The sequence below is a fragment of the Sus scrofa genome, chromosome 1, assembly GCF_054392235.1.
Source record: "Sus scrofa isolate SSC_HxYL_T2T_F1_AM1 chromosome 1, Sscrofa_HxYL_maternal_Yorkshire_Landrace_v2.0, whole genome shotgun sequence".
In the NCBI taxonomy this organism is placed as follows: domain Eukaryota; kingdom Metazoa; phylum Chordata; class Mammalia; order Artiodactyla; family Suidae; genus Sus; species Sus scrofa.
Window position 1 is genome coordinate 51,194,786 of NC_139383.1, and position 25,880 is coordinate 51,220,665.

General features: G+C 39.7%; 1 pseudogene; it reads right to left on the bottom strand.

The window, feature by feature from the left end:
• Window positions 1–7,543: 7,543 nt before the first annotated feature.
• LOC100156834 (peroxiredoxin-2 pseudogene) lies at window positions 7,544–8,203 on the bottom strand (annotated as a pseudogene).
• Window positions 8,204–25,880: the final 17,677 nt, after the last annotated feature.

A 25,880-nucleotide genomic window follows, 5' to 3' on the forward strand; every position in this document is an offset into this window, starting at 1 on the left:
AGATATAGAAGAAAAATTTATAGTTACCAACGAGGAGGGGGTGGGTTGTGGGGGTGGGAGAGGATAAATTAGGAATTTGGGATTAGCAGATACAAACTACTATATATAAAATAGAAAAATAACAGGGACCTACAGTATAGCACAGGAAACTATATTCAATATTCTGTAATAAATCATAGTGGAAAGGTATATGAAAAAGAATACACACACATATAAATAACTGAATCACTTGCTGCATACCAGAACTTAAGACAACATTGTAAATCAACTATAGGTCAATAAAAATGATAACAGTAAAGGCACAAAGAATAAACAGGTAATTTACAAAATCCAAAAAAAAAATAAAACCCCAGTAAACTGAGCAAATTCAATCTGCTAGGACACAGACCTTTAAAAGCAAAGGAAACAAAACAAGCCCTAGACTTTATCTGCATTCATCTGCCCTATCTTCCTAGGAACTCAGAAGAGAAACCTCCTTTGTTCACCTCTCACTTGAGATCAAATCCCTTGGGTAGCCATTTTCATAACTCCCTGGACTTTGTCTTTAGGCACTTAGCACAGTTGCAATGATATACTTGTAAGAAGAATGTCTAACTGTATCTCTAGACGTAAAGATTCCTGAGGGCAGGGATGGAGGTTTATTTTGCCTTCAGCTGTATCTCCATTGCCTAGCCCACTGTCAAACTCTTAGTAGGTACATGGTGAATATTTTTTGAATTAATATATGATGCACATATCATACAATTATGGACTGGCTATACTATACCACGCAATAATTACATAATAGAGAAAACCGATAATCTTTAGAACTGATACAAATGTAAGAAGGGCGGTAAGCTTCACAATAAAATATTGTTAACTATTATACAAACTTTACAGTTGATTTTGAGATCTCTTCTGGGAATCAATTTGGCAAGGGCAGCAGTTGTTAACTTTTGTGTATGTATTAATTTGGGCTTTTTATGTTATGTCTTCATTTTCATTCTCTATCTTCCAAAATCTTTTATTCAATTGTCTCTAAATATAACTATGTAAAATGTTCATGCAAATATCAACAAAATTTCTGGTGAACAAATATATGAATAGAAACTCAGGAGAAAAATCTATCATATATTTTTTTTGATTTGCATATGAACATTTTTGTTCTTCTAACATGTGAAACATTACAGGATATTTATGATTCTGTATTTAACAATTTCTTCTTTGCAAAATAATTTTCTTTGAGATATTTACAATTTCTATCTGCCAACAAAATTATGACATTTAGTTGACAGAAGTCTGCTTGATGAAGCATGGCTTATTTGAGTAGCAACGCCTCAGAGTATTTAGGTTGGAATCTTGAATTTATGGTGGCATTGTGGTCACCTGATCACTATCAGTAAGAACCTATACAATTTTATTTTTAAATGTTTCCAAAAGAGTTTCAAAACCTGGTGACATTTGAAGAGAAATATGGGAGATTTAATGAAAGAAATGAACACTGTCAGGTTATAATATGCCTAGCAGATGAAAACCCAATCCTCCTCTGCAACTGATCAAAAACAGAACATGGGAGGTTTTCTGGCCCAAGGATTTAACTAAGATGATTACATAGCATGAGGAAGAAGAAATTTTAAAAGACTAGAAACAACAAAAAGATATTTTGAAAACTAATATCTCAAACTGTATACAGGCTTGATTCTTCTCTGAGACAAGTAAATGACATTCCCTTGTGGCTTTCAGAAATATATCACTACCAGGGAAGATGTAGGGAAGTTTAACCTGCTCAAAATTAAATTTTAAAAAAATTATTTGTTACATGGGGGCAGCAAAATATATACTTCTTGAAAGAAATGATTTTTTAGGGAATGCAATTACTCTTGGTTTCTACTTTTTCTGTGTTTCTAGCAACACCAGTCAAATCACTTTAGTGGAGCTGGGGTCAAGCACTTTTAGTTTGGAGGCCTTCAGTAGATAGGACCAGATCATTGGTGGGAAGTGGAGTAGGCTGTCTTTCTGTGACAGAGAACAAATCTGACTCCACATCAAATCTGTTTCTTTTCCTTTAACCTTTTGCTACAAGTTAGAAATGTTACCTATAGCCTGAAATATACAAGACAGCCCATTCTCAAGGCTCTGACCTTTAAGGTTGTAACATATTTCCATTTGCATAAGGGCTTATCACATTGAGAATTTGCTTGGCCTGCTCTGAAGAGATATGAAGTTTATATAAGTACAGAATTTATCCTATTTCATCATTAAAGTTGGACAGTATAAAGTGTAGTCTCTAGGGCCTAGATAAACTGGTTATAGCAATGAGGGATTACTAATAGGGTTTCAAAGGAAAACATACCTCTATCATGTTTTATAAAGGAGGAATGGCAGTATAATACCTGGCTTGGCTTTGCAAATGATCTGAAAAGTAGTGAAAATAATGTTATCCTGGAAAACATTGGCTTTTGTACAAAAGAAAAATTAGTGGGGAAATAATAGCACAGAACTTCCATATTGCAGCCACAAGACCCCTTTGTTTTATGTCAACAGCTGGGCTTTCTTTCATCTGCAGATCATGGACTAGAGAGGTGTTTATTATACAATTAATTAAGGATGACAGTGTTTCTAAAAATTCAACTGCAGTGTCTTACATTTCATTAATTAAGGCAAACATTTATTGAACACTCATCATGTACTGGTAATTTGTTAGCTTCTGAGGACGTGAAGACATCTAGGACATTTTCACTGCTTGCGAGCAGTAATCCATGGACTACGAAGCTCATAAAAAGAACATGTGGTGCCTGGTAAGTGCTTATACAGGATAAAACACAGTATTTTGTTTTTCTATAGCAAACATTTAATTTATTCCTCTATAGACAAAACATTCCTGGAATTATGGTAGGGCCAGAAGTCTTGAGTGAAGGGGAACCTAGGGAAATTGTATTACTGGAGGGACAGCAGTAAGGTGTAGGCTTCTGTAAGCTCAAGGTGTCTTGGTAGGCATAGCAATCTTCAAACATTTTGTGAGCTCTAGGTGAAGGAGAGTAGTCTTTTTTTGTTGTTCAGAGGTCACAGCTATGAAATTAGGTGTAAACATCTCTATATGATAATTTTTTCCCCTAAGAAACTGTTTCAAAGTTTCAAAATCAAAGTTTCCAACATTGATATTTGTTCTCTCCTTGTCCCAGGAGTTCAAGCAGAAGCTGAGTACACTTATTTCAGGTAGAAAAATAGATAGGTTTCCAAATAAGGAAGAAATTGTATTTGATGAGTTCTCAGACCTCAGCAGTTTGTCATTCCATATCTTTTGATGAGGATGAGTCAGTGTGTCACAATGCTATTGAGGAGCGCATGAGTGTGAGAAAAGCTATTTAGTGTGAAACATATATTATGTTCTTTACATTGTACAAGACCAGGCACCACATGTACCTATTGTTAATTTGGTTTTCATAGACAGTTTGTCTCTCTGGATATCTTATAAAGTTAGGTAAAATCAAAGCAATGAAACAATGATATTGTTTATAAAAAGAAGTCTTTGAAACACTTTTATCACAAACCAAAAAGATTAAAATTCATACTTGGTTTCTAATTTAAGAGAGAGGGTTTCCTGGAAAATGGGGATCACAAGGTAGTAGTACATTCTTTTATAAATTAAAATCAAATCATCATAGTGGTGAGCCCATAAACATCTCAGGATATCCTGAGGAGGTTTGATAAAATGAATTAATATAGCGTAATTGACATTATGGAAGGAAATACAATATGAAAAAGTTTTTAATGAAATAAAGGTTTCAAAATATTTTAAGGGTGTCACAAACAACACAAAATTTTTCAGCTCTAAAAAGTGAATTTTCGACTCTAGATAAGTCAGAATACATATATTTGGGGCAAAATTAAGTCTTCGTGTTCGTTCTTTTGAGGAGCCCCTAAAAGAGCTGTGAGATCAGCAAAACTTTAGTCTTAGTGAATGTAACTAATAGAACTGAAGGTTGAGGACGGTCATAAATGAGATATTTTCCTCTTTGATACTGTATAATCAGATTCCCACTCGTGTGTGTCATTGCCTGTGCTGGCCCATTGCACAGCCTGCCCTGGCTTCTCAGAAAAGGGAAGTTAATATTAAATGAAAACATTTGTTCTCTCTACACTTATGACGTTCATTTAGTCTCGAAATGGTATCAGTTTTTTCTAGCTCTTGTTATAGACTTATCTCCCAACCTCTGTTCAGTCCCCTTCAGTTCTTATCATCATTTTGGTTTGGAGGTGCGTTGTTGACACAAAGGCAAAGTTCGATGGTTTATGCCATGTCCTCTTTCTCCCCAACAACGAAATAATAAAACAAAATTAACAGTGCCCGGTAAGTAGTTTATTTGAAAAACAAACAGCCTTGCTACTTTTGTGGCTCATGGGACTCAAACACCCAATTCAACCGATGGGCATCTCTATCCTTTGTCCTTGGTGACTCAGGGATAACACTGGGGTTTTAAAGCTGGAGGGGATCATAGAGATTATACAGACCAGTGGGTTCCAAAACTGGCTCTGTTTTAGAGTCATCAGAGGAGCTTTTAAAAAATTCATACTATAGAGTTCACACCAGATCTGGCAGAGTTGAGTTCTCAGGTGTGGATCTGGGATCTGGCAATCTCCTCTGATAATTCTGGTTTGGGGGGTCAAGTGATCCAGTCTTACATCTTTACCTAATAGTTGTTTGGAGAGACTGGGGATTGTGTATCATAAATAAATTTAGATTTAATGGAATTAAGTGACCTGACCAAGGGTTGGTTATTGACAGAAGTAGGATCAGAACCCACATGGCTTTGATTCCAGGTTTCTTTTTATATAACCACCCACTGTTATCACTGGCATCATTAGAAAGCACGTAATTTGAACCCATTTGTGAGTAAAAAAAAGCCCAGAGGCACACACACACACACACACACACACACACACACACACACACACACCCCTCAGACCTTTCTTGGGTCTTCTGACTGCCTTTGACATACCTTTATCCAATTCTATGCCCCCAATATTTTTTTATTTCTATTTATTCATTTATTTATTTTAAAATTTTACTGGAGTATAGTTGACTTAAAATATTGTGTTAATTTCTGTTATACAGCAAAGTGACTCAGTTATATACATATTTTTTCATATTCTTTTTGATTGTGGTTTATCACAGGGTACTGAATATAGTTCCCTGTGGTATAACTAGTTCCTTGTTCATCTATTTTATATATAGTAGTGTGTATATGTTAATCCCAAACTCTCAATCCTTTGCTCCCATAACCTCCTCCCCCTTGGTAACCAAAGTCTGGTCTTTTTTTTTTATTAACCATAATTTATGTTTTAATTTTTTTTTAAATTAAACAATTTTTAATTAACATATAGTTGATTAACAATGTTGTGCCAATTTCTTGCTGTATAGAAAAGTGACCTAGTCATATACACATAAGAATGTGTATACATATGCCTCCTTTGTCGAAGATTAATTGACCATACGTGTATTTGTTTATTTCTGAGTTCTCTATTCTGTTCCACTGGTCCATATGTCTGTTTTTGTGCCAGTACCACACTGTCTTGATTACTGTAGCTTTGTAGTATTGTCTGAAGTTTGGGAGAGTTATGCCTCCTGCTTGATTTTTTTTTCTCAGGATTGCTTTGGCAATTTTGGGTCTTTTGTGGTTCCATATACATTTTTGGATTATTTGTTCGAGTTCTGTGAAAAATGATATGGGTAATTTGGTAGGTACCTCGTTAAATCTGTAGATTGTTTTGGGTAGTATAGATTCTTCCATACTACTATGTATTGTGTCATCTGCATATAGTGACAATTTTACCTCTTTTCTTTCAATTTGGATGCCTTTTTATTTGTTTGTTTTGTCTGATTGCTGTAGCTAGGACTTCCAGTACTATGTTGAATAAAAGTGGTGAGAGTGGTCATTCTTGTTTTGCTCCAGATTTTAGTGGAAAGGCTTTTAGCTTTTCTCTGTTGAGTATTATATTGGCTGTGGGTTTGTTATTCATGGCTTTTATTATCTTAAGATATGTTCCCTTTATATCCACTTTGGTAAGAATTTTTATCATGAACAGATGCTGGATTTTGTCAAATGCTCTTTCTGCATCTATCAAGATGATCATGTGGTTCTTGACTTTTCTTTTGGTAATGTGGTGTATGGCAGGGCCTGTAGTCGGTGCCTGGTTGCCAGGTCCTTGGCAGTGGTGAGGACCCATGGGTAGGTGGGAGTGTAGGCTGCTCCTGCTTGCAGGGCCCTGGGTAGTGTCAGTGACCCTCAAGGCAGTGCCCAGAGCCTTTGGCTGCAGAAATGGTGGAGCATGTGCATTTCCAGGAAAGTGAAGGCAATGAGTGGCACTCAGTTGCAGGGCTCTCCTCAGCAGTGACCCCTGGGGTGACTGGGGGTGCAGGTAGTGCCTGTTCATGGAAGCTTTAGTGGTGGAAGGCCATGACCACCTCAGGAATCCAACATGAATTGCCTCCTTTGTTGTAGACTACTTGACCATATGTGTGTGGGTTTATTTCTGGGATTTCTGTCCTGTTCTATCGACCTATATTTCTGTTTTATACCAGTGCCTTATGGTTTTGATGACAGCAACTTTGTAATATGGTCTGAAATCAGGGAGCCTAATTCTCCCAGCTCCACTTTCTTTCTCAATATTGCTTTGGCAACTCAGGGTCTTTTGTGTTCCATACAAATTTAAATTTTTTGTTTGGTTCTAGTCCTATGAAAAATGCCATTGGTAATTTTATAGGGATTGCACTGAATATGTAGATTGCCTTGGGTAGTATAGTCATTTTGACAATATTGATTCTTCCAATCCAAGAACATGGTATATTTATCCATTTGTTTGTATCATCCTTGATTTCTTTCATCAATGTCTTATAGTTTTTAGAGTAGAAGTCTTTTGCCTTCTTAGGTAGGTTTGCTCTGAGGCATTTTTTTTTTTCTTTTTAATGTGATGGTAAATGGGATTGCTTCCTTAATTTCTCTTTCTGGTCTTTTGTTATTAGTGTGTAGAAATGCAGCATATTTCTGTAAATTAATTTTGTATCCTGCAACTTTACCAAATTCATTAATGAGCTCTAGTAGTTTTCTGGTGGTATCATTAGGATATTCTGTGTATACAGTATCATGTCATCTGCAGTGACAGTTTTTCTTCTTCTTTTCCATTTTTGATCCTTTGATTTATTTTTCCTCTCTGACTGCCATGGCTAGAACTTTCAAAACTGTATTGAATAAAAGTGGTGAGAATGGACATCCTTGTTTTGTTCCTGATCTTAGAGGAAATTATTTTCACCATTGAGAATGATGTTAGCTGTGGTTTTTTCATATATTGCCTTTGTTATGTTGAGGTATTTTCCCTCTACTCCCACTTTCTAGAGAGGTTTTTTTATTCTCCAGTTTGTTAATGTGGTGTATCACACTGATTGATTTGTGGATACTGAAAAATCCTTGTATTCTTTGGATAAATCCCACTTGATCATGGTATATGATCCTTTTTAGGGTCATGAACTACAGAGTCTGAAGGGACAGGTATGGCCTTTCCTGGGTCAGCACAGAGTACTTAGGTAGGGGTACAGATGGGATCCAGAAGCCCAAGCTAGCCACTCAGCTGCCAGGTTAGTATGTTGTGGAAGATATTCCTTGCTATTGTCCACTTTGGGCTTGATTGTGTCACTGCCTGGTTTCTGGTCAGAAGGACAGACTTCCCTATGTTCATCTGTGTACTGAAAGGTCTGGCCCAGCCACAGAGCCTCATCTATGGAGCACCTCACAATCGAGTCTTTGATGGTGATCTGGCAAAGGACACTCTTGCCATTGATGATCAAGAGGCCTCCATAAGTGATGCTCTCATCTTCCTTCAGCACATCATAATCATGGGATAAGCTTCTGGTTACACTGGCCAGCAGGGGGAAGTTCATGGGGCCAAGCCTTTTTCCTGCAGGGTGGTGTTGATCCAAGCCAGGTGGGTGAACTGAGAGTTGACAGAGACCCCCAGCACCTTGTAGCTCAGCTTATGGAACTCCTCAGCATAATTTCTGAAAGCAGTGATCTCTGTGGGGAACACAAAGGTGAAGTTCAGCAGGTAGAAAAAGAGGACCAAGTACTTCATTTTGTAGTCTGAAAACGTCACCTCCTTGAAGGAGCCGTCCACCACACCACTTGAATTCCAGGGCAGGCTCTCCAATGTGCGTGTTGCCAGAGGCCATGACTGAAAGCTGACACTCTCTGCCCAAGGTCAGTGGACAAGGAAGACCCTTTTCTTGCTTCCGAATTTCATGCTGTGTTGGCAAGGGTCGAGTGCACCAATGAACAGACTTGCTTTCTGAGGGCCTAGCCCTCAATATATATGTATGTATATATATATTTTTAATGGCCACCACCTGCAGAATATGGAATTCCTGGGGCCAGAAAGTGAATCCTGGCCATACCTGTGACCTATACCACAGTGTGGCAATGCTGGATTTTTTAACCCACCGTGCCTGGGCTGGAGATCAAACCTGCCCCTTTGCAGTGACCCAAGCTGCTACAGTGGGATTATTATTATTTTTTTATTTTTTATTTTCTTGGTCTTTCTGTCTTTTTCCAGGGCTGCACTCGCAGCATATGGAGGTTCCCAGACTAGGGGTCTAATTGGAGCTGTAGCCGCCAGCCTATACCAGAGCTACAGCAAAGCAAGATCTGAACCACTTCTGCAACCTACATGACAGCTCTCGGCAATGCCAGATCCCTAACCCACTGAGCAAGGCCAGGGATTGAACCTGCAACCTCATGGTTCCTAGTCGGATTCGTTAACCACTGGGCCACAATAGGAACTCCGTGCAGTGGGATTATTAACCCACTGCACCATAGTGAGAGCGCTTATCCCTCAAAATTTTAATCATCTTGACAGAGTTCCCTGAACTCCAACATCTTCTCTTTAGCTATTTAACTCAGTCTCCTCTTTAAGGCTCCCAAAGGCCATAGGTCTATTTCTATTCATTTTCTGCCAAGACTGTTACTTATGGTAGGGCTGGTCTTCACTTTGTCTCACCACCTTCTGTTCTAATCCTGTTTTCCACTCTGGAAGTATTTAGATTTCCTGTATTCATCTTCCAAATGGTTTATCTCTTCCTTTATGATTTAAATATCTTTGCTTTGAGATTTGAGATAGTTCTTCCATTTTATTTTGCAATTCACTAACTTGGTTCTCCTTTGGGACATTCTTCAATTCATCTACTGAACATTTTAGTTGTTAAATACTTAGTCCTTAAGTATATATATTTATAATTTCTCTAAGGAATTGGCTCACATGATTATAGAGGCTGACAGGTCAAAGATCAGCAGTTGAAAGGTTAGAGGCCCAGGAACATTGATGGTGTGGTTTCAGTCATGTTTGAAGCCTTGATGACCAAGTGATGTGTAAGTTATAGTCCAAGTCTGAGGACAGGAGAAGACCAATGTCTCAGCTCCGAAAAAAAGAATTCTCTTGGCCTTTTTTTCTATTTAGGCCTTCATAGCATTAAATGAGGCTCACTCACACGAAGGAGGGCAATGTGCTTTACTCAGTTCACTGATTCAAATGTTACTCTCATCAGAAACACCTCACAAACACAGAAATAATATTTAACCAACTATCTGGATAACAGTATGGTCCAGTCAAACTGACACCTAAAATTAGCAAGTTCACCCCCTTGTGTACTTGGCACCCACACACAACTTCTTAACACATAGTCATTTTCCAAATAAAGACAATAATGGGGTCATCATTCTGCCTTATGTGATATAACCACGCTGAGTACAACTGGAAACTCACTAACTCCTTCTTCTTAGGAAGAGGTTACTTCCCAACTTCCTGCCTGTCAAATTACTAAGGATGAAACTAGAGCCAACCTAGTTGCATCAGCAAAGAATTAGATTCTTTTACCACAGCATAGTCCCAAGAATAAATATGCAGTTAATATTTGCTGTAAATACAGTGACCACTGATCATACAATTTACGAGGTCAATATTTTCATTTCAAATATAAGATGTTACCCTTCAGCTGTTCTTCCACATGGACCTCTTTAATGTATCTCAATTGATTATCAACTTTTATAATCACCTGGCCCAACTATGATTCCTTCCTCCATTCTGGAGCCTCCACCAACAGACAGTGACAGCAGTTAAGAGTGTGTATATGTCACTATAGAATGACATCTGTGCTGTGTAGGGTGGGCGGTTGGTATAAACAGCAGCAATTCTAGCAGAACCAGTGGGCCTTTGGGCTCTGTGCCCCCAACGTCAGTGCAAGTGTGGCAGCACTGGGTCCTTGTTAGTGACAGTGCTAAGTCCTGGGTACCACTTCCAGCCCATCTTGCCTCTTGAGTCCTTGCAGCCAATTCACTGTCACAATTTTTTTTAAACGTTTTTTGTTATTTATCACTCTGTTCAAAATAACCAGAAAACTTTCTTTCCCTGGCTGGAAACTGACCGGCATATTTAGATAATGACACTTGTAGAAAAACAGTCTTGTTTATGATGAGGTTGACCATGTTAAGTTAGGAAAAAACAGAAGAATCTTCATAAGCTCATCGAACAGAGCCATGGTTGGTAGCAATTCCTCTCTGAGCTGATTCTTTTTCCCTGAGCTGGCTCTTGAAGGCAGCTTTGCAGTTTCCAGTGGCTAATTTCTTTCTGTTGCAGCTCTGTTCTCTGTCTCCTCCCCCATGTTTGGTAACCTCCCTGTCCTTCGTGGAGGCTGTTCAGGGCTAGATCTCTGGCAGCTGACATCTTGTACCCACAAAAGCAGTGAAATGGCAAAGAATTTTGTATCTGTCATTTATATTCATGATATAACTGGAGAATACAGCAACGACTTTCAGCCCATGGCAGTCTCCACTAGGTATTTCCTTTCTAAGAATTTACTCTGTAATTTGGAATTAAGACCTTTTCCCATTGAAGGCATTTCAGGCATCAGCCAGCTGTTTCTCATTGGTGCATACTCTGAGGATGCTGTAGTACCACAGCACTGGCCAAGCTATCTCTGAGGCAACCCTGAGGAGTGACTGCAGTGGAGCTGGTTTTTTATGGGGCCCCTGATGCCCCAGGAAGGTTAGGAAAGTGTTGATGGTGTCCCTTTCTTATTCATTCATTCATTCACTCATAAGAAACAAGTATTTACTAATCATCATATACAGCAGGTCTTGGGCTGGGCACTTTTTGTTTTGCATATTTAAGATTATACGCAGTCTCATCTAATGATGGTTTTCTAACATGAAACCCTTGTCTTCATTTCTTAAACTTCCTTCCTTAGCCTCCCACATTATTTCTACCTGTGATAATGAAGCTTCTCACAAAGCTGTTGTGAACATGCTCTCTTTACTAATAAAGGCATTCCTGTATAAAACATCAGTTTGGTAAGATAATAAGGCACCGCTCAGTAATCAGAGAATATTCATAAAAGTCATCTTTGATATATCCCAATTTAAGACAAAAGCTAAACCAGCCATTGTGTCTGGTATAAATTCAACTCGTTGCCTGATCATCCAGTTTAGCACATTCTCGGATTTAATACGGGCTTGACAAGGAGGATCTGGGGAAATGTCAGTGGCAGAGATACAATGATGGCTGTATAATCAAAGCTTTGCCAAACAGCCTTTAAAATAGTAAAATAATGAAACAAAGTCAAACTGCTGCTGGAAATATTTATATAGCATTGCTCATTTTCTAAATTAAAATGTGTCCCTTCTATGATATAGGCCAGAGTTATGAATTTTTATGGATATTCAACATCAATTTATTTGCCAAAATACACTTTTTTTCCTTGTACTTGGACCTGTGCTTTCAGGCATCCCTGAAAGCAGACTGTGAGAAAAAGGCTTGGGTCCAGGTAGTTTATGTCAGAAGTGAGCTCTGAAGTGAAACAGGAAAAGAAGAGCCCAGGCGAGGATCCATCTCAGAGCTAGCACTTCACTCGGCCCCTTTGGCAGTGTGAAGAATGCTTGTCAGAACAGTCTGCTGGGGAAGAAGGGGAGGAGCGTTTGCTTATCCCACCTCCTACTGGGTGAGGGTTGCCCATGGGGTGCCTAATACCCTGCAGGTTCCTCCTGAGCCAGTGTGGGGCTGAGCTGGCACCCATGGCAGACACAGGGGGCTTCTGTAGGAGAGCGGCTGATGGGTGGGGTGAGCAGAGCCCCTGAGGAACTGCCCTTGGCTGTGGCTGTCCAACATGGGCTACCAGCATTCAACTGAGAAAAAATTAGATCAAGCAGGGCAAAAATTATTTATAAGGAAATTGATAGTCAACTTTTGAAGTTGACTGCTAAAATCTGTGTTTCCATACTTGGTAAAAAGACAACTTATCAGAGTTAGAGAGATCATTGAGTTACTTAATTAAATATAATAAATCTGCTGCTTAATACTAGGTAGGGTGATTAATTCTGTATTCCCAAACCTAGCCTCATTTGGAACATACCCCTGGGGCACTTTGTTCTCACATTTATAAATTATGAACTCAATGAATCTAATATTTTGCTGATAATGGGTATAAAATACATTAAGGCTTGTTTGCTTAAACAGATATTCTTTTTAATAGCAGTTAGGATGGGGAAAATGCCCTTTGCTGTGGTCTATGTTATTTTCAGGCTTTCTTATAATTTAGCTTAATAATTATTGGATGCAGATGTGGTTGCAAACCCTCACAAATTTGAACAAAACAATTACACAAATGAAAAAAAGGAGTGAAAACTAGAATAAAAAGATATGGTAAGAAAAATGAGTGTTTTCCAAGATCTGTGAAAAGAGTTGATTCAGAGGAAGGGACCCAGGAGGAAATCCTTGCACTCACACATCAGGAAAGATGGTCTGTGTTACTTTGACTTTAATGCCATTCAAAGCCCTAAACAGCTTCCTGTTGTTTTTAAGAACAAGCCCAGGGCATGTCATACAAGAACCTCAGCAAACCAACCCTAGTTTACCTTTTCAAATCTGATCCCAGGACTCCTCTAGCCTACTCATCGGAGCATTTTGCAAATCTAAGTCATTGAATCTGCATAATTGTCAAGGAGGTACCCAGTGGCGCACAAGTGAGTGACCTTCCCCAGAGCATCATTTGGTAGATAGGGAAGCCAGGATTGGAACCCAGCCTCATTCCTGAGTCTGGGCTCTTGGAACTGAGCAGAATCCTGCAGCATCCCACCCCCTGCACCCACCTCCAAGTAAAAAGTCCCCTCCATGCCCCCTGCCTCTTGTTTATAGAAAAGTACTGAATCTACGGCTAGCACAATTCTAAGAACTGCATTGAGAGAATGAGATTAACATTATTGCTCATAATAATCCATATCTTTGTGGGCATCAAAATAACTGTAGCTTGTTCTATCTGTATATGTAAGTGGGCAAAAACAACTGTCAGCAAAGAGCTGCTATAGACTCATTTCAACACTCATTTCGACACACTCAAAGAATGCAGTGCCCTATGTCAGCAAGAGGAAGTTACAGAAGACAGACCTTTGCCCATGATCCCAAAGAAATGGAATAATGGTCTGACAAGTGGGGATTTGTAAGGAACTCTTGGCGGGAAAGAGCTCTCAGCAGGAGGCCCGTTTTGTCATTAACCTTAAACCAGGCACCCCATGCTCTACTCATTTCTGGCCCTAGCACACCTTCTAGATCTTTTGATCACACAATACCTTGCCTAACTTGTTGGTTCTTTCCATTGATCAAAGAAGTAGAAATGAAGAGTAAGTAATTAACAGATGACCAGATCTCTTCCTTAGCTTCCCCTTCAGTAATCTTGTGAACAAACTGAGTGAACAAAATAACGTCTAGAGGAAGATCGTGGGGAGTCGATGAGCCTGTGCACACTAGGTGATGGTGATGAGTCTGATCCTTGATCTCAAAGATTAACCAAGATTATGTCCATTTTTCCCTTTGAAACTTTTATGGCTGAGCAGAATCTTCAAAGGTGGTTTTGGGGTACACTGAGTCCACCATCTCCCTAGATTGCCAGCATTCTGATTAAAAGCAACTTTCTTTTTTACCAACATTTATGGGTACTGATTTTTTAAGCAGAGAGCACCCAGACCTGAGTCAGAAACACTCTTCCTGTCATGTCCTTGGGTCTGACTCTACTATAGTGTGGCTTTTCCTTACGTAGATGGTGGTCCTCCCTCCTCTCTATCTTTTAAAGCCCATTGATCCTTCAAGGCTGAAACTCAGTTCTACTCTCCTCCAGAAAGCCTCCATGGCTGCCCAGGGCCCTCTACCACTTCTTCCCTGGCCTTATGGAGACTTTCATTGGGCATGGCTCACATGGCCCCCACAGAGCAGGATCTGAGTCCACACACATGTGCACCTCTCCCTAATCTGGACCTACCTTCATTGAAGGGAGACCCAAGAGACTTATTTTTCTCTTAAAAACAAGTAGCTTTCACTCTGTGGCAGAGGTGAAGAGCAGGGACTTCAGTGGGGTCACCTCTTTGGGTTTCCTGCAGGCCTCTGCCCCCTCTGCTTTGTGCATGAATGTGAAGTATAATCAGGATCTGCCATGGTTCCATTTCTATTATTTATTAAGATGGAAGTTTAATATACATTCCAGATTGAAAATAAGTGGATTGGCAATTCGAATACTAGAAATGACAGGTAATTTTAAAAGCGCTTAGAGTTGCAGTGTGGGCCTGGAAATACTTCCCTTTTCTCCTTTTCCATAGAGAAATTGCACTTTCACAGTAAGTAGCCGGTAACCATGATAAGAGTATTAATTATAAGTATGCAGGATTAATATATATTCAAACACACAGATTTCCAGTGGTTTTTCAGAGGGGAAAATGGAGAGAGGTGAAATACACAAAAAGATAGAATCTTTTTCCTATGTCCTGCCTAAGAATCTTGGTCCAAAAGCCAGAAAGGCATGTGTGTGTCCGGCTCCTGGCTTGTTGGTAGGTCCAGTGTGCCTCTCTTTGCTTTTGGCATGAGCATTTCCGGGGTAAGGTAAGGCAGGCAACCTTAGGAAGATGGCAATCAATTTAGGAGGATGCTTTCCTCACAAAGGATTCCTATTTGAATCTTAGTCCCTTCCTGGCTAAATGTATTTATTGTGCCCCATCTGTTGAGAATAACGATGACACTAATAACCATTGACTTCACAGCATGGGCTCCACACCTGGTCTCGGATGTCCATCCCCTTCCTCCTTCACTAGGAAGACCCTTGGGCAGGGGCTCCCCAGACCACCTTAGTCAGGCTCAACCAGGCCACAGGACCATGTGTGGCAGCCATAGTCAACTACCAGTTTGCTAAGAAATGACTGCCTCTGGCAATTTCCAGACCTCATAATTACGTGGCAAAGACTCCTTTCTTCAACTGATGTTTGATTATGTCCCTTTACCTCTGCCTCTGTAGCACTTCCTCTCAGATTATATTACCTCTTAGACAAGATAAGCTCCCCTGAATACAGAGTCTGAGCTTCCTAGTTTTCCTTGGTTCTTTGTGGAAACTTTCCCAGAGAGAGAGAGAGAGAGCAGTCTTGTAGATATATGGGATGGGACACATGTAATTCTCAACTCTGAGTAAGAGAATTTCTAAAATTAACTTTCTAAACTTTTTTTTTTTTTTTTTTTTTGGTCTTCTTAGGGCTACATGTGCAGCCTATGGAAGGTCCCAGGCTAGAGGTTGAATCAGAGCTGTAGCTGCTGGCCTACACCACAGCCACAGCAACATAGGATCTGAGCCGCATCTGCAAACTACAACACAGCTCATGGCAACAGCGGGTCCCTAACCCACCGAGTTTGGCCAGAGATCAAACCCACATACTCATGGATACTATTTGGGTTCATTACTCCCAAGCCATAATGGGAATTCCTTTCTATACATTTGATAACTTGTAGGAAATGAAGTTATTTTGAAAGGCTTTTTTTTTGGTCAGGATTGCTCACCTCAGGAAAAAGACTGCTTCTCAGCCATTCTGACAAAAAAGATGTTTTCTACTTTTTTCTGGGTATGTGTATATATGTGTGTGGGTGGGGGAAGTGAGATTGGGAAGTTATTTCATTGTTTCCCCTTAATTTAAAATTATACTTCTTTATTCTATATAAATTTTAACATGATACAGAGAAAGTTTCTTGGAAGCAATAGGCATACCTATTAAACACAGGCAACTCATTGTATAATCCTGGGCTTTTCAAACTTTACTGTTCCTCTGCCTCACCTGGGATCTTGTTAAAATGCAAGCATGGAGTTGGTGGGTCCACTGTGGAGCCTGCAATTCTGTGTTACTAACAAGCTCTGGGCCAGTGCTGCCGGCCTTGGCTTTCCATACACAAGCCAGCATAACTCTTTACTTTCAAAAATTTCATATTATGGCAGCATTTGTGCTTTTTTTTTTAGACCATCTATGGAGGGTTTTGCACAGGTAGTAAGAGTCTTCCTTCCTAGGTTGGTAGGAGGATTCAGGGATGTGAGCCCTTGCTCTGCACAGCATGGTCTGTAGACCAGGACATGGCAGACACCTGGGAGCCCTGCTCAGGTGGACAGACACGTCTGAATTTCAGTAAGATGCCCAGATGGTTGTGTGCACAGTGATGTTTGGGAAGCACGGATATAATCCGGAAGGAGTACGTGGTACATAGTAAGTGCTCTCTCAAAACAAGCCATTATCCATTGAATCTTTAAAACCATGCGAGTTCATTGATTTTTTTTCCATTTACAAGTGAGAAGACTGTAACACAGTAACAGAACTAGGGTTCTATCCCAGATTTTTTGATTCTGAAGCCTGTGCCCTTAACCCTACACAACCTCTACCCTGAAGAGAAGTGAGTTTCCTGAGCAGGGAAGGCCTGGGTGCCTTACCCCCGCCCCCTCCCTTTATTGCCCAGGTGCTGAGGCTCTTGACTGGTCCTTATGGAACCCTGTCTCCCTTTTTCTAGGCAGAGCACCCCTGTACCTTGTCACACCTCTTACATTCCTGGGGGGCTCAGCTGAACACTGACTAGGTCCTGTGCTAACCACCCTAGAGGTGTTCGCTTTACACAGGATTTTCTGAATACAACCCTTTTGCTCAAAAGAAGCACTCCTGTGGGGGAAGTTTTAGATTTTGTAGGACTGGTGAGCATGTATTTTAGGACAGAGGGCATGTGTGTGTGTGTGCCCAAAGCGTGTCCCTGTGTGTGGTGGTGGCTGTGGAGATGGCCCCTGGCATCCCCAAATTCTAGCTCGTGGCACACCCCTGCTCTGTCATGTGAGAGGCTGGCCCTGGGTGTAAGCTGTTTGGAAAGAGGATGTTTCTTCAGGGAAAGTCAGAATACAAATGAACATTGGAGATGAGGGGAAAAAGGGAGTCCGAGGGTCAAGGCTATGGCTCTGAAGTCTGACCAGCAATATCCAGGGTGGGAAAGGACATGATTTAGAGGCCAGCACTATGGAAGAATCATAGTCATGAAGACCATTTGTTTCTCCCTGAGTATGCCATTTTCGAATTTAAATTCAATTTTTGTTTTGGATGTTGCTTTCAAGTTTTCAGGAATAGGCCAGTAGGCTGTTTGTTACTCTCATCCTAGATTGACTTGGAAAGATATATATTTAGGACTAAAATGTAACGTAGAAAAAGCTTGTCCCTGGTGAGTGTGAGAGGCTTAGGCAAATCTGGGGGTTCACATCAATCTATTCTGTTTCCAATGATTTTTTGTTGTTGTTGAACAAGGATTGACTAGGCCACCATAATTAAGAAATGGAGAGAACCATTTCTTGTTTGGAGTGCATTCAAATTCAGAACTAAGGGACTCATAGGTTCATCTTTCTTTCCCTGATATCTCTCCTTCTCCAGCGCCCATCAGCACCTATTCTTCTATATACATATATATACACAGACATATACTCCTCTGCCTTTAATACAGATCATTTTATAGGCAGTTCAACTTTCGAACTCTATGGCAATTACTTTAATGATGTAGCACAACGGATCTATCCTATAATGAAATATGAAAAGTAATGAACTGTCATGTGGCACTAATATGGTACGGCACACACACACACACACACACACTGTGTGCAAGTGTTTGTGGTAGACTGAATCTCAATTGCAATCTTAGGCGGGTAAGAAATGTAACTTTTAATTCTACAACTGAACGTCAGTTTTTGGTCTTGCGCTCTGGTCTGCGGGAGGGGGCAGAGGGTCTTGACATCAGCTCTTTTGGAGCCCTCCCCACTGCCCTCTCTGGTATTACTCCTTAATCCAAGGTCTTTCCCAGTTTCAGGGTGCTAAGGTGGCAGAGGGGGAATGATTACTGGTCCCTGTAACCCCCCTGAAGTTTCATCATCCTGGAGCCCATGTCCTTCTCACATCCGACTCTCTACTGCCTGGTGCTATTCTTTGGGAAACTTTCCTGCCCGTTTGTGGTCCGGTCTTCCTAAATGCACAACACAGCCAACATCTCTGGGGTCTGGCCATTTCTCTTTTTTCCTGGGACTCCTGTTCTGTTTTCTTTGTTTTTCCTTCCGACTTTGGTCTTAAGTCCATCTTTCTTCATGTTTATGCCCACTCAATCCTCTCCTTTTGGGAACTGAAGCTAGATTTCTTCTGGGAAGTCCTTTCATGTCCTCCCGAGGCAGTGAACCTGGATGTGAATGGGACGATGGGGAGGGAGTTGGTAGGAAAGATGCAGACATGGAAGGCTACCTTGAACAGAGGGAAAACACTTCAAAAATTAGCTCTGTCCAATTCTGGGATCTAATCGTGTGCATTTCACCATGCTGATGGGCTTTCCTTTAAGTTGCAGAGTCTGCTAGCAATGAGAAATCAAGTGTTTGTACATTCTTTGTCACTTATCAAATTGGCTACTTGGTAGAAGAGATGCAAATTGTAAGCTGTGCAGTGAAATTACCTTTCTATTGTAAGTTTCTAAGGACAATTAATTTTAAAAGGTGGCTGGCAAATATACTGTGAAAAGAAGTGGATTGTTAAATAGCTATGTGAGGCCAAGTTTTTTTCTCCTAATAAGGCACTCAAAAATCTTACCTTTTAAATATACTGACTGATTAATGTGAATTATATCTGCAGCATGACAAATATTTTTCAAAAACAAAGAATTTTCATGGAGGGGAATCAAATCAGAAGTAAATGGATGGGTGTGAAATCCTTTCATCGCTACAATAATAGGATAATTTATGTAATACCTCAAGCATCCAAATCTTTTAATGGCTTTTTTGAAATATAAAAGACTGAAAAAAATCAGTTATGCCTATTCCCTTCTTTACTGAGTGTTTGAAAAACTCCTTGTTCAGTTAATGTTCTCTTGAAAAATAATAGTGGCCCTGTCTGGAATGAAGAGCAGAACTGAATTCTTAATGGTTTTCTTTTGGAAATTTCTGTAGTCATTTTGGGGGAAACGTTTTCCCAGTTAATCCTTTCTTCCCAATATTTTGATAATAGCTCATGCTATTACATCTTGCTTCAAACTTTTTAGCATGATGCACCAACTTTCATCAGATTTCATTTTTCACTTTGAGGCCCATATCCCCTCAGCTCTGGATGCCAAAGCTTCCTTGGGCTTCCTGTGAAGCCCAGCTTCCCAAACAATCCTTGATGAAGGGCAAAATTTCTAAGCCTGAACTTTCTGTATCTGTATGAATGTCCTCACAGACTGGACACAAGCAGCTAGCAGGCTGGCACAGGTGCACAGCCACACTCAGGATGCTATGGGGTCCCACTCTAGAGCCCACTATCTATGACCTCCCCCATCCTGGATACGTTCCCAAAGTGCTGCTTTCTGAAATGAAATCCCTGCTCATCATCCTGGAGCCCAAGACCCTGCAGCATCTGACAACACTCAGCCTGTGTCCTAGCCATAAACCCTGTGATCTTCCCTTCCCTAGAAAAGCAATTCCTCAGGATCCAACCAGAGAGAAAGCTTTGTCCATTACACTTGGCTTTTTGATTTCTGGACTGCCTATAACACACCGAGCCATGAATACTGCTCTCTGATTGTCTTACTTTTTTCAAATGGATTGCTTATTTCAATTAATGTGTCACTAATGAATTTGATGGGAAAGAAACATAGAATGTTTCCAGCTAAGGGATGAAGGGGACAGGAAGCAGACAACTATCTGTTCAAGAGGCAGGGGTGGTGGCATAAAGAAGGACAGGAGGGACAAGAATTCTTAACCTTGGGTCTTCAGGATGGCCTAATGGCCTGAGTGACAGTCTGGGAAGAGTTTACCCCTGATTTGAAGGGGTGTGTGTGTGTGTGTGTGTGTGTGTGTGTGTGTGTGTGTAGAGGGGGGCATTTATGAGGAAGTGCACTACAATTTGTGTCTAAACTTTTTAAAATTGCATTTTTATTGAGATAACTGTAGATTCCCATCTGGTCATAAGCAATAATGTGGAGGTCCCATATGCCCTGCACTTTATGCATCTTTCCCTGCTGGTCACAAGTGGCAGAGCTATAGTCCAGTATCACAACCAGACATTGGCCTTGAGTCAATCCACCACTTGTATTCAGATTTCCCCAGTTTTCTGTGCACTCATTTTTGTGTACGTGTATATTTAATTTTATGCAAGTTTATCACATGTGTAGGTTTATGTGGCCAAGATCACAGGGTCAAGATATAGAACAGTTCCATCACCACAAGGACCTGTCCTGTTGCTTTTTTAAACCGCCTTCACTCCATTCCCCCAAGCTTACTCTACTCCTGAGCCCTGGCCACTGCTGATCTATCCTCCATTTCTAAATTCTGTCATTTCAAAAATGTTACCTAAATGGAAGGAATCAGGATGTAACCTTTTGGGATTGACTTTTTTCACTCAGCAGGAGTCTCTGGAGATTCCTCCTAATTTTATATATTGAGAATTTTTTTTTTTTATTGTGAAGCAGTGTTCCATGGTATGGATGCATTAGAGTCTGTTTAACCATTTACCAGATAAAGGACATCTGGGCTGATTCTAGCTTTAGGCTACTACAAATAATGTTGCTATGAGCATTTATGTCCAGGTTTTTATGTGAATATAAGTTTTTATTTCTCCAGGATAAATGCCCAAGAGTGCAACTGCTAGGTCATATGGGAGTTGCATGTTTTATCTAATCTTTTAAACTCATTATTTAACACTATTTTCCTACTCTACATTTTTGTATTATGAGGCAAAGTCCAGTTGCTGGAGCAGTTATGGCTCTGATATTAATTCCTGAACAAAACCTTTTTCCTTTCTCAGTGTTTTTTCTCTCTTGCAAAATAATCTTAAAACTTAGATCTGATTTTATATTTAAAGCAAATCTATAAGCTCAATGCCACTTTACAGGAAAACTGAGACACAGAAATATTAAGTAACTTAGTTATACAAGGAATTAATAGCATTGTCTGAAGCAAATCCCAAGACATGTAGTAGAATTTTTAAAACCATACCTGATGACACATTAATGGGTCATGAAATCAACAAAGTCAGTCATAAGCAGAATGTTTTTATAAAGAGATAGAATATAAACTATCAGAATACATTACACATAACGAGTATGTATTGTGCAATATTTGTTGCAGTGATGCATATATGTATGCATACGTATAGATAATTGAGTGATGGTTAAAAGTGCCACAAACTCTATCCTTATAGCTTAGCTCTTTCCTTTAAAACATTTATGAGATTACCTTGTATTTTCTCTTAACAAGGGCTTGCAATACATCAACTAGAATAGAGATTTAATTAATAATTCTTGGTTAACGTTTGCATAAAGGTAGGTTTGAAAAGACATCTTCTCTTATCTGATAGAGATTTGTCAAAACGTTATTTGTCACTTTATGGAAACTTATTTTCTTCATCATTTGAGACAGACCATGAGAGTTTGTATGAACACAAACTCTTTCAGATTACAGGAAAAAAAGGTACTCTGTCCAACTCATTTTATAAAATTAGCTTAACTTTGATAACAGGACATTCCAAGAACAGTATGAGGGGTTAAAAATTAGAGGACTTCCCAAGGTCACACTTTTAGAAGCAACTGGAGCCAAGACCCAACTCCAAATTTTCTGAAACCCGATAATATGGTTTCCCTGAGATTTTACCCTAATTCTCTGTGGGGTATTTCCAAAGTAGCATATGGTTATGTTGATTTTGTTATGAGCAGTCTGTATGTGCCAGGATTTTTGTAAGGAGATTATTTAAGCCATAACCAAGAAGACTAGGGAAGATAGACTGACAATCTGCAGATACTGGAAAGGCTGCCATGCAGGAAAGGGAGATGATGCTTCTATCTTTCAACACAAGGCAGAAGTAGGATTAGCATTTGGCAGTCAGAAGGAGGAAAACTGGTTCATCCCTAGGAAAACATTTCCAAGTAAGCTGTAAGAATGAAAGAACTGCCTAGCATGGTCTTGAACTATCCAAATGAAGAAATACCCATTAACCCATCAGAAAACCATCCAGTCTAGCTACAGGGAGACAAAACACTTTGATTAGACCAAATGTTCTTTAAGGTCTTTTTCCAAACGCAAGTTCCTAGGAAATCTACCACCAAATGACTTTCTCCTCTGTTAGCCATTTATCTCTGCAAATCCTGCCCACATACCAGATTTCCTTCCAATGTGCTTAGAATTAAAGAAATTATTTCTAATTGAAAACTTAACTATCATGATTTTATTTAAAATAAACATAATTTACCAAGAACTGAGCTTAGGGAATGTGCATTTTTTCCCTTGTAATATTTTGAATCGGGTCATAAATCAAATAATTCATAGTGTGGAATGGCATATGATGGGTTGAAATGTGTAATTCGGTGTTATCAAGGTGAAATGGAGGCTGCTCTGATCATAGTCCTTAAGAAGTAGGTAGGGGCAGTTATTACTCAACTGGAACTTCTAATAAAGAGAGAAGAAGTGATTTGCTCAAGGTCATGGAGCTAATAAGTGATCACACAGTTAATATACGGTTACACAGCTAAGGAGTTTTGGGCTTGTTACTGCTCTTTGGTGACTTCTTGAGTAAATATTAAACTTTCCACAGGAGAATATTCATGACGAGAAACTTCATACTTCTAATGAGAGTATTTTCAAGGGGTTATGAGTCTAACTGTGAGTGTTATTATTTATATAACAAGACTTACCCCTACTTTGCTTATTAATATGTTGTTAAAAAAAATAGAAAATGTCTCCCCCCTCTCATGGGGTTTTTCTTTATAGATAGACACTTCTATTCTGAAAGCAAAACATTCTAAATCATAAGATTTTACCTCATGGTTTTACATTTCAAGCCCCTCCACAGAAGATACTGAAGTTCATGCTAAATGCCATCAGGAAAAAATTGTGAGTATTACTAAGATGCTCAAATAATCCCGTCCCTACACTTTTTAAGTTGTAGTGTCAACTAGGCAACAATACTTATATTTCTTTTGCTCTCATATGGTTTCTATTCTATCTCGTTATATTTGAGATCAAACTCTTGTCCACTGCACCAGAGAAGCCCGGATGTCTGCTCCAGTGTCTGACAGATGTCATGCATATCTCTGGACCTACAGCAATAAAAGAAGGCTTCTTAGCTCTGATTTAGAAAATTATAGAGGCTTGACTTGAAAAGGCATGGATGGAGAGATGAAAGAGTTGGTAATGTGAAAGTTCCAAGAGATTACTGGAAGGGCATATCTAATAGAGAGAGGGCAGCCCAGGTTATGGGGAGAACTGTATTTTCTCCCCCTGGACTCCTGGTGTCTGCTCTGGCTGCCTGGCCCCTGAGATGTTTTAAAATGTGAGGGAGATGGCATGAAGGCCAATTTGGAAGTCAAAGATCTGCTGCTGCTGTTTGAGCCTGTCTTCCCAGTAAACTAACTGCTGCTGACAATATTGCAGGTCTGGGCCTCTGCAGATCCCTTCCAATCCTCCCTAGCATGCTGGAGAATTTCTAGAAATTGCTCTTTGAGGCCAGAGTCTGTGAGAGGTTTAATAAATCCCCAGAGGTTGCTAGAGACCCCAAGAAGATGCTTAGACAGAGTCGAATGCACACATTTCATTGGAAACTGAGTTTCAGAGACCACTGCTGGGGGCTTTTGCTCTTGCTTCATCCAGTCTTAATATTAGAGCTGTAGGAGAAGAGTGAGGGCTAGGTGTTTGGGGGGAGGAGTGCTTAGCTCCTCTGTTCTCCCTGTGCCCCCCCCCCCCACTTTCCACAACAACTTTCCAAATCTTACTCTTCTGAAGATGAATTTTGGTGATTAAAGAAGGAGCAAAAGTGGATGCTTATGTTAAATTCTTTATCTTTACCAAGAAATTTTACATAGTTTCTAATAGTTGTCTTTAATTTGTAGACATTTATGAGCATTTTAATAATCTTTTATTTATGCTATTCTATTTAAATTGATTTTTTTAAATGGCAAGTTCACAAGCAGTTGTAAGAAATAGTAGAGAGATCCCAGTTCCTTCCAGTGATAACATCTTGTGAAACTCTAGCAGAATATCACAATAGGATATCAACATGATACTGTCACTACAGAGAACATTTTCATCAGCACAAGGATGGCTCATGTTGCCCTCATATAGCCACTTCCTTCCCACCTCATCTCCTCCTTAACCCCTGGAAAAAACTGCTCTGTTCTCCAATTCTGTAATTTGGTCATTTTCAAATAGAATTTTATATAATGGAATCATATGCAATGCAAACTTTGGGACTGGATTTTCACTCTGTAATTCTCTGGGAATTCATCCAGGTTGTCATATGTGTCAATAGTTTGGTCGTTTTTATTGATGAATGGTATTCCATGATATGGATATACCACCATCCACCTGTGGAAAGACATCTAGATTGACTCCAGGTTTTGGTTATCATGAGAAAATCTACTAGGAACATTTGTAGACAAGGTTTTGTATGAATATAAGTTGTGTATGCTCTCATTTTTTTGTCAGCTTTGCCATAGTTTTATGAATCTTTTCAAGCTCTTTGGTATGTTTGTTTTCTCCACTGCTTTTCTGTTTTCAATTTCAGTGATTTCTTCCTTATGTTTATTATTTCCTTCCCTCTCTTGCTGTGGATTTATTTTGCTTTAGCTTTGTTTTCTCTGGGATCTTTAAATGTTTCCGGGAGTTTAAATGTCTGATGTGAGACTTTGTTCTTTATATCTTTACTGAGGGCTATAAATTTCCCTTCTCACTACTGCTTTAGCTATGTGAGACTTCGTCTTTCACCCATGGATTTCTTTTCTTTTTTTCTTTTTTTTTTTTGTCTTTTTAGGACTGCACTCATGGCATATGGAGGTTCCCAGGCCAGGGGTTGAATTGGAGCTGTAGCCGCTGGCCCATACCACAGCCACAGCAGCACCAGGTCTGAGCTGTTATCTGTGACCTATACCACAGCTCATGGCAACACTGGATCCTTAACTCACTGAGCAACGCCAGGGATCAAACCTGTGTCCTCAGGGATGCTATTTAGATTTGCCTCCACTAAGCCATGAGGGGAATTCCACCATGGATTATTTAGAAATGGATTAAGAAGATGTGGTATATATACATGATAGAATACTACTCGGCCATAAAAAAGAACAAAATAATGCCATTTGCAGCAACATGGATGAAACTGGAGACTCTCATACTAAGTGAAGTCAGAAAGAGAAAGACAAATACCATATGATATCACTATATCTGGAATCTAATATATGGCACAAATGAACCTTTCTACAGAAAAGAAACTCATGGACTTGGAGAACAGACTTGTGGTTTTCTGGGGGGAGGGGAAGGGAGTGGGATGGACAGGAAGTCTGGGGTTAATAGACGCAAAATATTGCATTTGGAGTGGATAAGCAATGAGATCCTGTTGAATAGCACAGGGAATTTATCTAGGCACTTGTGATGAACATGTTGGAGGATAAGGTGAGAAAAAGAAAGTATGTATATGTGTGTGTGTGACTGGGTCACTTTGCTGTACAGTAGAAAATTGACAGAACATTGTAAACCAACTATAATGGAA